Genomic DNA, 14131 nt, shown 5'->3' on the forward strand with positions numbered 1-14131 from the left:
AGCCTTTGCTCATTGCAAGGTACCAGCCATTCTGTCTGTGCTTTGTGGTGATTTTCCACCGGCACTTCTGCTTGTATGTGAGCACCAGGCATTCGCTAACACTGTCTGATGGCTTTAGGCTGGGCAGACATGGGAAGCTGCTGCCTGCAGCAGCACCAGCTGAGATCTGTGTGCCAGAGGAAGGAATGCGGCGTCTGGAGGAGCGGGAGGAGCAGATCCTGCTTGACTCTGCGTGTTCTGCAGGGCCATTCCTCACAGACTGCCACTGACAGATGTTGGGACATTGCAGAACCTGTTAGTGCGGCAGAGGTAAACTGGTGTTGATGTGTAATGCCATTTGATCTGTGTGCATGCAGAATTTCCCTGTGTTTGCATGTCTCAGTGTTTATGGCCCTGGTTTTGTTCAAAGATGTCAGACCTCTGTGTGCCTTTGTTCCCCCTCCACCTGGTTCTGAAGAGCCCTTCCATTTTTGAGAAGGCTGCAGGCTTAGTTCAGCATCTCCTGATATGTCACACAGATTCAGGGCTTTCAAGAAGTCACTTCTTTAAAGTGTTTAAGATGGTGAATTCTGCTAAACAGAGCGCTTGTCTAATCAAACCTCTTAATTCCAAGGTTTGTTCTGCAGGTCCCGATGATGACACAGGCATTAAACAGCCCGGAACTCATCGCTGGGGAGAGGCTGTGCATTGTGTTGTGAAGGGAGAGATGGAGGAGGGGTTTGAACAGTGTTGCGCAGGAATGGAAAGCTGGTAAGAGAAGAGGTGTGTGTTCTGAGAGTGAGGGCTGTCCGGCTCATCTCTGTGTTCTAACAGGAAATGCAAGGCAGAACTCTCTGCTCTCTGTTTTTTCTTGCAAGGTTGCTGCCCTTCAAAGTGCGCTGTGGATGGGCAGCACGATGACAACCCAAGGATGGCAGCAGGAGATGCAGCACAGCCCTCTCCAGCAGCAAGGTGCATTTATTTGTCTTGCTAATTCTTGAACTAGAAGGTGTGCTTAGTTTCCAAAGTCAGTGGCTTGACAGCATGTTTTGAAGGCTTTGGAGCTCTTCCTCTGTAACTCACATCCTAAGGCAGTGAAGGAATTCCTTTGCTGTGTAGGAGTGGTTCCTGTGCAAGGCCATGGTTGTCTGCCTGTAGCAGATACTGAAGGCAATGGTTTTGTGACTGCAATTATGGAGTTGGCTTTTTAATGGCAGTTGCACCCCACTAACGTGCAGCTCTTTCTGACACAGGCAGGGAGACGGACAGCAGTACTGCAGCTCCTCTGGCAGCTTTGCAGCTATGTCAGGAAGCAGAAGATGTGAATTTGAAAGAAGTCAGTTACTGGGACGTTCCCCTGTTCTTCCCCTAGCTGTCCCCTTGCCTCAGTCCGGATTCCCCTTGCATTCCTGTAGGTATCCCTTCTATCCCCCAGGCTTCTCCTTGCTTTCCCCAAGGTAACCCTTTACCTTCCCAGGAGAGCCCACCCATAATTCCTTCAGAGCCCCAATAGCTCCCTCAATATTTCCCCAGCAAGACCCCGTAGACACCCCACAACCCTCCACAGAGCCCCATAGCCCCTTAATGACCTCCTCGACCTGGTACTCCTCCTCCATAGCTGGCCAAAAACCTCACAGACTTCACAGCAGCACCCCATATCCCCCACTGGACTCCCACTGAACCCCCTTATTTCCTTCCTCAGAACTCCCTTACCACCTCCAGGGCTCCTTAGCAACCTCACAGACACCCACAGTACCTGACAGCACACCTGTCATCAATTCCAGGCCACTCCTCACCCGCTTTTCCTTCCAGATCCCATACAACCGTACAGTGCTGGGGCTGGGGTGACTGCTGCGGAGCTGAAGCAAGTGTAGGGCACAGATGTGGGTGAAAGTGATGTGGGGGGCATTGGGGATATGGAGGCACAGGTACATGGGGGATATAGGGATATAGGCCACAGGCTGCAGGAGCAGGGTGCTGCGCAGGAGAAGGCAACGTGTGAGGTAAAGGTGGGACTTGTGGGTGTGGGAACATGGGGTGGCATAGGGGGTCTGGGGGCACGTGGGGAGGGGTTTGGGGTAAGAATGGGGGATGTGGGGCTGTGTTTGGAGTGCATTTATTGATTTCTTCCTGAGAGGGGGTTGGGGTTCCCTGTGGCCCAAAGGTGGAGCCCTGATCCATAACCCCATATGACCCCATAACCCTTTATAACTTGGCATGGCCCTAAGGCTCCACATGACCCATAACCCTGTGAGCACCGTAACCCCAGAGGAGGCTGTGGACAGTGATGGGTCTGTTCTTGGTTCATTCAGGGGACACTATATGGTGGCTCTGGGGCCTCTGTAGATCAGCTGCCTATAACATCCCCTAACCCTCACCTTGCCCACGTCTTGCTGGGCAAGATGGGGGTCAAAAGGGCAATGGGGGGCTATGGGAGAGGTTCCATGATCAGAGTAGATTCACTGCCAGCTCCATGTAGGGTTATGTCAGCCCCAGTGAGCTGTGGGTGTGTCCCATAGCTGCCCCATAGCAGCCCCAGAGCCATCCTAGAGCACCCCAGAACAGCCCCATCACTACCCATGGCCCATGGCCAGCAGCGATTCCACCACCAGCGGTGGTGGCTTCTAGGTGTGGCTCTGCCCCAAAGTGCTCCTTTGGGGTCCTCCCATAGGTGTCTCTAGCTGTCCTACAACGTTGTAGAGCTCCCCGCATCCCAGCAGATCCCCCCTAGTGCCCGTGGGGTGTGCAAGAAACACTCTCATCACTGTTGTTCCATCAGGCACAGCTCTTGGTGCAGCAGCAAAGCTCATCTGTTATTGCTATGGCATTACTGCACTCTCCCTCCTCATGGTGAGGGACAAAATGTGCAACTGCTCAGTGAGCTCCTTCTGCTCCTGTAGCTCTCCTCCCGTAGCAGTCCCTGCTCTCCTGTTCCCTCTTGGCTGGGGACTGCAGGCTCACAGTCTACGCCATGCATCCACTGTGCTGTTTTTCCAGATGAGGTCAATGGCCAACCTGTTCTTTTTGGGTTATTGTGTGCTTTTCTATGCACACAAGTAGGCAGGATTTCTTACAGCTGTTGCGTTTACTGTGTCTCAGGCTCCGTCCTGCACTTGTGCCTTTTCTCGTATGCAGTCTTCACCTGACCCTGTTCAGAATGTCCTGGCCCTGCTGTGCTCTGCTCAGCATCTGTCTGCTGAGCAACAACACTCTGTCACTGTGATCCTACCTTGTGCTATCCCGGCAGACGTTAGAATATTTTCTCTGCCCCTCTCCAAACTGTAACAGGTCAGATGATTTCCAGCAGCACACAGCTGACACACAGAACCATGCTGACCACGGCAGGGTGCAGCTTCTTGTTGCAGAGTCCCATAGCAGTGGATGACCGTGCAAAAAGGGAATCCCACCACTGATGTTCTCTATCCTTCTCCTTCTGCACCATGATGCATTCCTTCCTCCCCATGCTGCACTGCTGTTGGAGTTCTTTGTCCATTTCTCAGGGGTGTTGCAGCAACTGCTCCAAATCCTGATGTTGGAACAATTTCTTTACCACTGTCCCTACTGCTCCTACTGACCCAATCTGGGATGCCTTTTTGTAAAGAATTCTGTGTTCATTCTGAAGTTGACTTGGATTTCTTCTCCCGCTGTCCCCATTAAGGAGTTGATTTGCTTCAGTCCATCACAGCTCCATTCCTGGTTCAAGCATTCCTCATTGCCACACAGCAGTGCAACAGCCAAGCTCCAGTCCCTTCCCAGTCTCAGTGGGATCGGTTTGTTCTGTTCTCGTCCACTTAGAGAAACAGAAGCTTCCTGCCCACCAAACCTTGTGACAGCTATTTCCCTACAGAAGCATTCATGTCCTTCTTCTGGTCCCTTCAGCCAGTTCCCAGCTCTCCAAATTGAGACGTATGGCTGCAGCCCACCCTATGTCTTCTTTGGGGCAGCTCTGGGGCAGCCCCACCCCGAGGAGGAAGATGCCTTTTCCCCACACACAGCTGGTTCTATGGCCACATGGGGAGAGAACATGGGGTAGTGGGTCACAGAGTTGTGGGGTGACGTTGGATCAGATGGCATCGCACCGAGTTATGGGGTCATATGGGGTTCTGGGTCACAGTGATGGGGCCAGATGGGATGGTAGGGTCAGATGGGGTGTCATGGAGTTACGGGTCACGTGGGGTTAGATGGTGGGGGTGAGGTGGGGGCAGGAATCCCAGAGTTCTTGGGCTGCATGGCAGCGGGTCACAGTGTGATGGGGGCAGGCAGGGTCAGGGAATCACAGGGTCGTGTGGGGGTATGGTTCACACAGGGCTGTGGGTCACGTGCAGCCATGGGGTCATGCACATACAGGGTTATGTGGTCATCTTGGGTTATGGCTCATGTGGGGTAATGGCTCGTGGCCCCACCTTTGGGCCACAGGGACCCTCAGTCCCCACTCAGGAAGAAATAAAACCACTCCAACACTGCCCCACACCTCCCCTTTTTATCTCAAATCACTCCTCACATCCCTGCCTTCTGTGTCCCCATACCACCCCATATTCCGCTGTCCCACTTGCAGCGCACATCCTGCCTTCTCCTGGACAGCACTGTGCTCCTGCAGGCTCTTGTCATATCCATCCCATGTCCATATATCCCCCACACCCCACCACAGAGCTCCATAACTCCTCAGACCTGGTACATCTCCCCCACAGCCAGCCTGGGACCTAACAGAGCCCCATAGTCCCCAACAGCACCCCTTATCCCTGCTCTGGGATCCCCTAGATCCCCCCTATTTCTTCCTTCGAACCTCTTTTACCCATTCCAGGACCCCCCTTGGATCTCACAGACCCCCTCAGTTTCTGACTGGACCACCATCACCGTCCCAGGACCCCAATAGTTCACCTGGTGCTGCTGAACCCAGCGTCCTCAGTGAGCTGTGCTGCAGTGCTGCACCCTGAGCCCTTCTGCAGTGCTGCAGAATGGGACACGCAGATCCTGGAGCAGTGGGCACTGCTCTGGGTGTCACCGCAGCTACCCCTGTGCTGTCTGTGAAAGTCTTCTTGGCTCCTGGCACATCTTCCATCTCTAGAACACATGAGGAGTGTCCCTCAGACTGCGGCTGCAGCCTCCAAACGAGGAATCCCATCTCAGGATGGGGCTGCAGCTGTGCCCCAGTGCCTTCATTAAAGAGAGGAGGTTGAATTAGCATAATGGGATGTCTTTCCTCCTGACATTTCCTGCCGTCTGCATGCTGGTTGTGCCATGCAAGCAGCATTTGGTCATAGAGTTGTATGTGTGTACACGGGGTGTGCAAGATGGTGTTGAACATCAGAGTGTGCACTGCACGTGGCTGTGTGCATGGCTGGAGCTGCACTCATGTCTTCATGGATGTGGGTGTGCAAAGGGGTGGGTTTGCACGTTTGTGTGTGTGTGTATGAACGCGGGTGTGTGCATCAAGTTCTTTGCACATGGCTGTTGGTTTTGCTCACATTTGCGTGCACATGGATGGAGCGTGCACACAGGGCTGCGTAAGGATGTGCTTGCAGGTGTGTGAATGCACAGGTATGTGCGCGAGGAAGTCTTTGCAAGTGGGCGTGTGGTTCTGCACACGTATGTGCACAGATGTGTGTGCAAGGGAGCAGTGGAGGTTCCTGGGAACAGGAGATTCCTGGGAGAGATGGAACTCACACGAGAGTGCTGGAGAGCACAGGGCCAGGAAGCACAGCTCCACAGCACTGCACTCTGCACAACAGCCTGCAGGATGGCATGGAGTGCTGATAGAACCGGGACAGAATCACACAGAATGGCCCAGGTTGGAATGGATCTCAAGGATCATATCTATCACTTTCCCACCACAGGCAGGGCCAACCAACCTCCACATTTAATACCATATCAGGTTGCCCATGGCCCCATCCAGCCTGGCCTTGAACAACTCCAGGGATGGACGGGGCATCCACAGCCTCTCTGGGCAGCTGTTCCAGCACCTCACCACTCACATAGTAAAGAACTTCCCCCTGACATCCAACCTCAATCTTCCCTGCCTCAACTTCGAACCATTTCCCCTTGTCCTGCTGTTATCTACACTTTCAAAGAGTTGACTCCCCTCCTGTTTGTAGGCTCCCTTTAGATCCTGAAAGGCTGCAATGAAGTCACCCCGCAGCCCTCTTTTCTCCAGGCTGAACAAGCCCAGCTCCCTCAGTCTTCTTCGTAGGGAAGGTGCTCCAGCCCCCTGATCATTTTTGTGGCTCTCTTCTGGACCCTCTCCAACAGCTTTCTATCTTCCTTGTACTGATGGCCCTAGACCTGCACGCAGTACTCCAGATGGGGAGTATGCACCGCCTCAGCTTCTATAGGTGGGTGTTTGGGGGGGCACCAAGATGGGGACTGGGCTTAAGGGAGCTGGGGGCCGCATGCTGCTCTGCTTTGGCCCCCGCGGGGCTTCTGTGTCGCTCAGGACCTCTGCTTGGCGGCAGGAGGTGCTCTGTGTCCCCCCCAGTGGTTCAGCCACAACCCCCCCCAGTCCCTCTGTCTGACCCCCAGGGTCACACCCTCCTCTGTGGTCCCCCTCCCATCTGACTATTGGAGCCCCCTCCTCCCTCCAGTTCCCCCATTCTGATCCCTGCAGTCCTCCTCCACCCCCCACCTCACTGCCCCCCGTCAGCTCCCCCTACATTCCCATTCTGACCCCCAGAGTCCCTTTCCTCCTCCCCTTCCCCCATCCCACTCCTCCAATTTCCCCATTCTGATCCTATTTAACCCCCACCCCACCCCCACCAGGACAAACCACCCTCAGACCCCCATTCTGACCCCTAGAGTCCAGTCCTTTCCCCATCCCCTTCTTCCCTCCCCCATGAAACTCCCCATTCTGACTACCAGGGGCTCCTGGTCCCCCCTAGTGAGTCCCCCTATTCGTACCCTAAGGATCCCTTCTCCCCCCGACCTCACCCCACCCCTCCTATTCCCCCATTCTGATCCTTGTCCCCCCCCCCCGATGTCCCCCCTCACTCCCCCATCCAGAATCACAGAATCTACAATCACCAAGGTTGAAATCAGCAATAGCTCTCACTAATCTGCGTCCCTCAACACAACGTCCAAATGTTTCTTGAACACCTCCAGGGTCGGTGACTCCACCACTGCCAGTGCAGCCCATTGCAGCACCCAACCACTCTGTTGGAGCAGTGATATTTCCTAATGTCCAGCCTGAATCTCCCCTGGTGCAACTTGAGGCCATTCCCTCTCATCCTATCACTGTTACATGAGAGAAGAGACCAACCCCCCGCTCACTACAACCTCCCTCAGGAGTTACAGAGAGCAGTGAGGTCCCCCCGAGACCCTTCTTGCAGTGAGGGGCCCAGAACTGAACACAGCACTCAAGCTGCAGCCTCACCAGAGCTGAGTGCAGAGGTACAATCACTTCCCTGCTTTGCTGGCAGCACCATTTCTGATACAGGCCAGGATACCATTGGTCTTCTTGGCCACCTGGGCACATTGCTGGCTCGTGTTCAGCTGAGTGTCAACCAATAACCCCAGCTCCATTTCCTCTACATTGACTTCCAGCTGCTCTGCCCCACGCCCACAGTGGTGCCTGGGGTTGTTGTGGCCAAAGTGCATCTCCAATTGATCAGGAAGGCTGACAGATGAGGGTGCGGTGGGCTCTGCCCCTTACCAGCTGTGCCTCCACCAGCTCCGGCAGCACAGCGCCAGGCAAGTGGGCTGCCTCCAGCTCCATCTGATGCTGCTGCCTGTAGGGCACAAGGCTTGGTTGGAGGGTGCGGGCCTCTGTCACCACGGGGGCTCCCCAGCAGTGTGAGCCCACCCCAGGGCTGGGATGGGGCTGCTCTGTCATGCCATGTGCCAAACGGAACCCGAACCCCAAGCTCATAGCACTGCAGCCCCATTGCTGCCCTGGGTGCTGCAGAGACCCCCGGGTGCAGGCATGAGCTGCAGGCCCCAGTCCCACTCACCAGGCACTCTCCATCTCCAGCTCATCCCGCTCCTCTTGCAGGCGCTGTTTTTCCTGACTGTGAAAAGTGAAAAGCGTTGTTTCTGCATTGAACACTGAAAAGGGCAATTGATCTAAAGAATTAATTTAAGCTGTAACATATCCTTAGAAATAGCTGATGTAGAAAGCAAGAGTACCATATACATATTAGTAACATATTTTAGAAACATAGTTACCGAATTACTTAACAAATGTTTTCTCACAAAGCTGCAATAGATTTTAAATGTTCTAAACAATGTGGGTGTAGTATTCTGAACTAGGAAACATATTGTAAGGTTGTTCATTCAACCGGCAGAAGTGAAATACATTTAACAAACTGTTAAGTCAGAGCCTTTACACAAATCAGAGCTGTCCCACTTTGTGGGAATGTGAGGATGCCATGGGCAGGCTGCAAGATATCCCCTCTATCCGAGCTTATCTCTATGCAAGGACAGATGAATGACCAGAACAATGACCCAGTGTAAAAGGGGCACAAATGTTAGGGGGGGGGGGGGGGTAATTAAAGGATTAAGAGGCTATGTTTATGTTTATGTTGTAAAACAGACATCTGAAAGTTATGACCAAATGTTTGTTAAGAAAGCAATTGTTAGAAGGCAATTAACCAATTAAAATATTTTTGTCTGGGCGGCAAAGATTTCTGTTTACTTGATATTTGTATGACTAGTGAAGTGTCACAAAAGAGTGTGAACATGCAGTACTCAGCCAATGAGGAACAAGGGCAGAAAGAGATAAGCCTCTGTGAGTTCAGCGCAGCATTGCGACATCACCAGTCCAGGAGGGTCCTTGAAGATCATGGAGCCTAGCATAGTTTGTGTTTGAAGGGTCCTTGAAGATAATTAAGAACCATAGAATGGATGTTTTGGAAAATTCCTTGAAGATCATAGAACCATAGGATGGTTTGTGTTGGAAGGGTCATGGAAGATCATTAAGAAGTATGGGATGACATGGATTGGGATGGTTCGCTTGTGAGGTCCCTGAAGATCACAGAATTATACAGTGGTTTATGTTGGAAGAGTCCTTGAAGATCACAGAAGTACAGAATGGCTTGGTTTGAGAGGTTCTTGAGTGATCAAAGAACCACGGGATGGTCTATGACATAAGGATCATTGAAGATCACAGTTTGTTATATCTGCAAGGACAACTGCTCCCTCTAATGGGGTTTCTGGAGTCAGTTTAGAATTGACGTCCTCTTGTTGAAGATAAGACGGCAAAACAGATGCCTCAGCTTGATGTAACATCAGTGGGAGCCAGTTTGGCAGCCCCCCTTAAAAGGTTGGAAATTTACAACAATGATGACTACTAGCCTTCATCCCATGACCACCAGAGATGTGAATTATTTCTTGGAATTTCTGCCCATGTCCTTGGAATGTAATTAATATGTATATGCTATGCCTATAAATCTGTAGTCACTGCTTCTCTGGGTGTGCATGTTGGTGGAGCCATACAGTGGACCCAGCGCTGTAATAAAGGCAATACCTGCTTGACACAACCTTTGGCATGTCCCATTCCTGAGTTGGTCTTCTCGGCTTCACAACGGCCTAAGAGAATAAGCTTGTTGGACTAGACATTGTTCAGCTTTCAAACCCCATTATTTTAAATGAGATACCATGGTGCAAAAAGCTGAGTTGCTGAGCTTCTTTTGACTGAACTGGCTCATAGCTACGGTGAGATATTTCCTTTATTGCAGTCTAAATGGATGCCACAAGGAGTTGGATGGCCTTCTCCAGTGCCAGAGCAGTCTATCCATCCCAGCACCACTAAAAGTCGCCCATACAGCCCAGTGCTGTGGAAGGTGGTTCTGCTCAACACCGTGACTGAACTCAGCTGAAAGCCACTCCACCCCATTCTGGCATGAAAAGCAGGAAAGCATGGCGAGGCGTGCAGAAGAGGCAGGAATGGAGGGGTTGATGTTTGCATGTTCCCTTCAGTGGCCCAGGCCAAGCTCACTGAGCTGCTCCTTCTTTGAGCAGGGGGAGAACGGTGCAGGTGCAATGAGCTGGCCATGCACAGCATGCCCTTTACTTGCTTTTCGCCTCTCTGCCTTCCATGAGCAAACAGCATCTCAAATCTTTCCTTGCTCAAAAACCACTCAGCTAAAAAAGAACTGGCAAGCTTGCTTTTAGAATTACTTTCTCTATACGGCCTGATGCTGCAAAGCACAAGCTCTCCCAGCAATGACCTGCCTCTGACATGCTCAGCCTGCAGGGAAAAGTTATTCCTCTGTGTCTGCAGGCTTTGCTCACATTCCCAGCAAGAGTCAGCCCAGAGCTCAGCTCAGCTTTACCTAACAGCAGAAATCCAGTCTCTGCCAGCCATGTTTTTCTCTCTCCTAAAACATTGAACCGCTGCAAGAAGCAACTTTTCAAAAGCTCCTTTATTGCATAAAAGCTAGGAAATAAGAACAGATTTCCAGATCAGGCATATGTTTCAGGGAGGCACCAGACAAGTGGAGACAACGGAAAGCACTGGCAAGTCAAAGCTTTGTTCAAAACTTGAATGTAAGATCTAGCGTCAACTTTTCCCACGCAGGTTAGCTATTACGATGATAAAACATGGCCAGAAGCTTCCCTGCACTAGAATACAAAATCCAAGAGATTAGAAGCTGCAGAGATGTAGATTCATCTCAGCCCAGAAATCCTTCCGTTCAGCTCACAGACAGAAGGCAGTGGGGCTCTCACGTCACTCTGCTCCCAGCCTGGGTCTCCAATACAGTGCAGACACTTACTGGCATGATTTGCATTTATCCTTTCCCTACTGGCAAGCATGTCCGCTACAGGGCACATCTCATCCCACTGTCAGTCCTTGTAAGAAACACTATGGCAAACCCTCCTGCATTAGACACAGTCCTTCCTTCCATTGAGCAACAAAGAAACCATTCTGCCCTTGCTCCTGACCCTTGTCCCTTCCTCTGCCTGCCCTCAGAGTATAGCCATCTTCTTTTGCAGAGGGAATGGGATGGGGGAGGGGGAGGGGGGGGAGGGGGAGGGGGAGGGGGAGGGGGAGGGAAGGGAAGGGAAGGGAAGGGAAGGGAAGGGAAGGGAAGGGAAGGGAAGGGAAGGGAAGGGAAGGGAAGGGAAGGGAAGGGAAGGGAAGGGGAAGGGAAGGGAAGGGAAGGGAAGGGAAGGGAAGGGAAGGGAAGGGAAGGGAAGGGAAGGAAGGAAAGGAAAGGAAAGGAAAGGAAAGGAAAGGAAAAGGAAAGGAAAGGAAGGAAGGAAAGGAAAGGAAAGGAAAGGAAAGGAAGGAAAGGAAAGGAAAGGAAAGGAAAAGGAAAGGAAAGGAAAGGAAAGGAAAAGGAAAGGAAAGGAAAGGAAAGGAAAGGAAGGAAGGAAAGGAGGAAGGGGAGGGGTGGAGAGGGGAAAGAGGAAAAAGGGGCAATGGGGACTCCTCCTTCCAAGATCCTTGGCTCTGACAGACTACATTCCTTGGAGCTTTGAGATCTCGAGTTCCTCATTTTCCAGTGTCACGCTCACTTCTGGTGGCACGCAGAGCACACGAAAGCCCAGGATTTGGCAGCATTTGAAAGGCATAGTCATCTTTTTGTGAGGAGGATAAGGAACAGTGATAATTTAGACTTGCTTATCCTGGCAGTTTTTGTGGGCCACTAAGAGAAATCCCTGCATTCCAGGAAACAGAGACCAAAAGAGGCAGATAGAGAAACGCCTAACAAAGATGTAAAGATGATTTCAGCTATGGTTGGTACTGATGGGTACAACCAACCACACAAGGCTGAGCACGCTCTCCTGTCTCTATTCCAATTCTAGAAATACCCAGCAGAGCTCCATGTTCTCTTGCTTTCATTTACTTCCACGAGCTATTTTAAAATGCACGTTGTTACAGGCTGGCTCAAGCTCTAGGGCCTAAAGCCACAGCCTGAGAGGCCAGCATAAGCCCAGGGCTTAAAGCCACAGCTTGAAAGGCAGAGAGGCTGGCATCATCCCTGAGGCCTAAAGCCACAGCTGGAAAGACTCGGACCAGCCCTGGGTCCCGAAGCCGCAACCCCAGCCCCAGAGGCGGCTGACGTCAGATCCAGTGTCAACACATCCCATGCAGTGTTAGCTAAGGTGAGGGGAACTGCCCTCCATGCTAGGAAGTGAATGGATTGAGAGGAGATGTGTCTGAGGAACAGCTGCCATCAGAGCTTGTGAGTAAAAATGAAGGATCGGTTCAGTAAAGGGCATCTAGTGGTTGGGCTCTGCTGCAGTCCACCTGATCAGGAGGAAGTTGTTGACGAGGCCTTCTTGCTTCAGCTGCAGGAGGTGTCGTGCTCACAGGCTCTGGTCCTGATGGGGGATTTCAACCACCAGGATATCTGCTGGGAGAGCAGCACGGTGGGTGGCAGACAATCCAGGGGATTCCTGGAGTCTGCCAAGGATAACCTCCTGGTCCAGGTAATAGATGGACTGACCTGGGGTGAAGCCTTACTGGACCTGGTGCTCACCAATGCAGAGGAGAGCGTTACAGAGGTTAAGACTGGAGGCAGCCTGGGCTGTAATGACATGCCTTGGTGGAGTTTGTGATCTTGAAGAATGCAGACCTGGCAAAAAGTGGAGTCAGGACTCTGAACTTCAGGAGAGCAAAGTTCTGGCTGCATGTTTTCCTCTTGTGCTTTAGTGTCACCTTCCTTTGTGCCCACCATTGATCTGCAATGGTAAGTAAGTAAGCAAGGCCTGAGTGGCCAAATGTTGGTCCGTGCGGTCCGTGATGGTGCTGCACGTGGCCTGGAGAGTATTTTGCAACCAGCCCATGGCCAGCCAGTGGATCTCCCTGCCCACTCTGTAGCTGGGGAACTGACAACCTGGATCTTTTCCCATCTCATTACCTGACCCAGCTCTGGTCTCTGATGGAAAAAGAGATCGCAGCGTTTAATGGAAACTTCTCTTATCTGTTTGTGATTCTAGATGACTACACTGGTTCTTTTAATCCAGTGTTCTGGTCAGACACAGCTTTTGTTCCTGAGGTGGAACCCAGAGGTAAATCACTGCCAGGACAGAGCTCTCCCTACGGTTCTCTTTTCCTCCCCTCTCCGTCCCCTTTCAGCTCTCTTCCCCTCGCCATCTCCAGACAGTTCCACACATGGATGTTGTGTATCAGCACGGTGCCACTGCAGGCACCTGGCACCTATGGTTGAGATGCTGCTGTGTGGAAGGGAGAGAAGGGTGCCGTGCAGTGATCCCCCGTTGTTCCCATCTGGAGATGGATATGGCCGTGTTTGACATGAGCTGCTCTGTCCTGTATGTTTACAGATGTGAGTGGAGATGAATGGGATGCAGGATCCCAGCCGGCTCCCCAGACAGAAGCTCTAGCAGATGGCATGGGTATGTCATGGCTTTTTACTTCCTTTGCGAGCTGCCAGCTCACAGCCCTAACATCAGCCAGGCACATCTGCAGGAGTGAGAGCACAGAGCTGTACGTGCGTGCCCTGTCCCTGCACCATCCCCTGCTACCATCTGCTCCTCAGATGGCACTGTGCTGTTACGCAGTGACACAGATTGTGGTGTATGACGGAAAGCTCTCGTGGTTCTTTGCTTGCAGAAATACCTCCAGAGAGAGCCGTGCCAAACCTGCAGCTGCTTCCTGTGCCGGAGCCCCGCTGGTAACCCAGGGGTGGGTAGGGTAGTCTGTCTGGATGGACTTCACAAAACAGAGTGCTCCATTCAGTAGCTGGTTCATCTGAAACGTGTTCTGGTACATTCTGTTCAGGTCCTGTGAGACAGAGAGGGAAGTTGGTAAGACAAAGATATTTGCAGAGGTTTTCTCACATTCTACAGACAGTCATGATGGAGAATGCAGCACCTGGTGGGTATATTTCTGTCTGTTTACCAGAGAGCTTACCAGAGGGCTTGGGAAACCAACATTCTACATATGTGGAAAACATTGATGTCTTCTAAGAAGTAGTGCCCCCTGAAGATAATATCTTCCTGACGAGAGCAGATATTTACAGTCTCACTCTGCTACCTTCTTTCTAAAGAGATTGATGGAGAGCCTGTGGATGAGGCTGTGTTTCAGGAGGGCAGCAGCCGCATGCTGTTCTTCTCCCATGAGGACACAGAAGATGTTCAAGCGCTGGTGATCCAGGTAAAGGCCGTGCACAGAGCTCTGTGGCTGGCGGTTAGAGGTTGCTCCCCTCCCACCAGCTTCCCAAGGACTTAGGAACTTTGTCCTTTGGGAACAAAG

The 14131-nt window shown here is 51.9% G+C and overlaps 1 protein-coding gene and 1 pseudogene across 10 annotated transcripts in view; both read left to right on the plus strand.

The window, feature by feature from the left end:
- TPK1 (thiamin pyrophosphokinase 1) overlaps window positions 1-5166 on the plus strand; it is a 269647-nt gene extending 264481 nt beyond the window's left edge. For 8 of the 10 annotated variants that reach the window (XR_014882231.1, XR_792765.4, XR_014882228.1 and 5 more), the window contains 5 exons: window positions 119-309; window positions 627-762; window positions 858-951; window positions 1233-1390; window positions 4781-5166. The gene's annotated coding sequence lies outside the window, so the exon portion shown is untranslated. Of the gene's footprint in view, window positions 1-118; window positions 310-613; window positions 763-857; window positions 952-1232; window positions 1391-4780 lie in introns of all 10 variants that reach the window. The other 2 variants (XR_014882224.1, XR_014882227.1) reach the window with 2 other exon arrangements.
- On the plus strand, window positions 2072-5166 carry LOC146544569 (uncharacterized; annotated as a pseudogene).
- Window positions 5167-14131: the final 8965 nt, after the last annotated feature.

The sequence above is a fragment of the Meleagris gallopavo genome, chromosome 3 (genome assembly GCF_905368555.1).
Source record: "Meleagris gallopavo chromosome 3, MGAL_WU_HG_1.1, whole genome shotgun sequence".
NCBI classification, from domain to species: domain Eukaryota; kingdom Metazoa; phylum Chordata; class Aves; order Galliformes; family Phasianidae; genus Meleagris; species Meleagris gallopavo.